This window comes from Nestor notabilis, unplaced genomic scaffold (genome assembly GCF_000696875.1).
Source record: "Nestor notabilis isolate BGI_N333 unplaced genomic scaffold, ASM69687v1 scaffold15013, whole genome shotgun sequence".
Lineage (NCBI taxonomy): Eukaryota > Metazoa > Chordata > Aves > Psittaciformes > Psittacidae > Nestor > Nestor notabilis.
Genome location: NW_009920745.1, coordinates 59,864 through 61,798, shown reverse-complemented (window position 1 = coordinate 61,798; position 1,935 = coordinate 59,864).

Sequence of the window (1,935 nt, the reverse complement as noted above, 5' to 3'; positions counted from 1 at the left end):
CTCGCTACACGTTCATTGTCTGCACCTAGTCTTACAGGACAGTGGCAGTAAATTTTGGATAGGCTCTGAAATTTGCTGCCGTTCCCTAGGCAGGGACTGACCACTGCACACGCCTGTGTAAAGGAGGTGGGGAGAAGGTCAACAGACATGTTCTAGCACTCAGCTCTCCACAGAGTACGTTGCCAAATATTATCAGCTATCAGAATGAACTGCATCCAGTCCTTTTCTACCTCTGGAGAGGAAACATTGCTGGATGCAATACTGTTGAGAGAGATGGGTAGAAATAAAGACAGGAGCCCACCTGAGACCAAGGCATGTGTCATACTGTGCCTTCTTTGGGATTCCCTTTTCTGTTGCTGGGGAGTAGGTAGGCTGAATATTGGTGGCAAATGATTTACAGATCAGGATGACTAATGTCAGGGGCTTTTATTCATTTCATGAGAAATGTATATGTCCCCCTTTGAAATGCAGGCTGCAATTAAGCGTATCCAAACAAAATTACTTCCAGTGACAGTACAGCCTGACTCAGGACAAGCAAGCACGTTTTTGGAATCAGTACACAGGCTCACCATCTCTAATCTCTGGGGTTTCTCTTATTCCCCACTGTGGAATAAGAATAGCCGTGCTGCAGAAACGGTAGATACCTCCACCTAAGTAGGAGGAAAACTGCAGTATTAGGTAATCACTACCAAAGTGCTGCGTGGCAAGCTGAGTGGGAAATAAGTACATGAAAACTAGATGACAGCTAAAGGATACAAGGTCCCTACAAGGTTAAACTCCAAAGTGAATAAAAGTTCACATTAAAGAGAGAAAATCTGAGCTAAATACAAATTAAAACATCCTAGGGATTCCTGGTCATATCTTACAGGGTACCCAGAAAGACAATCAGGCAGTTCACTATTTTTCTTTCCAACACCAAACGCAATTGCCCTTTTCCTCTGTCCAGTTGAATGAATCTATGACATTTTCATATGACACAGAAACACAAAATGTGCACGATTACAAAAAAAACCCCGTTCTATTATTTCACAGCTGCCTATTTGAACAGCTTCCTTTCAGCCCCAGGTAATTAACAACACTACCAACCCATTGATCAAAAAAGGCAATTTCCAGTTCATCTGCATGTTTACACTAACAGGCTATTTTACATTACTGAGAAGTTTCATCTGACAGTAGCAGGCACATGTTTGTGCTTCAAAATATTGCTGTTCTCCCCTCAGACAATGCTTTCACAATAACTGCAACATTTCCTACTTAGTGCAGGGAATGCCTAAAAAAGAAAAAGTATCATTCTGTAGTTATCTGTTCATCATAAACCTTTTGAACATGCCCACAACACAGAATTTGTCCATTGTTGTCCTGTCCCAGATACAGAAAGGTCAGCACACTAAGATTTCCCTCTCCTTGAACTCGGAGAAAGAAACAACATATAATCCTAGCAACTGCTATGTCCCCAGCTTTACAAATAGTAAGTGCATCATATTATTTAGCACAGGAATTGGCACATTAAGTGCTACCAACCAGAAGTCCAGCCATGGTCTTGGCCACAGAAAAAATGCTCCATAATGGCTTGCACACTCCTAGAATGGACTAACCTGCTGCCCTTCTCCTTCCACTGCTGTTGACACATGAATGGGTACTATTTGATGTACAAATCATAGTCAAGCAGCCCCAAACAATCAAGCTCTATGCGTACATTTGTAAGTAATTCATTTTGCCATGAAACCTCTTAAAAAAACCCCAAAACAAACCACAGAATTATTGTGTGATGGGAAGCCTATGGAGTTTCTTTCTGATTGCCCTGCATCTTTGTGCTGCTCATGCTTCTGTTAGCATGGTGCAATGCCAGATGCCATCCCATACAGATAGCCTGTGGTAGCTCTGCCTGGGAGATGATGCACTATCTCTGAAAGGACAAGGTAAAGCCTGTGCAGA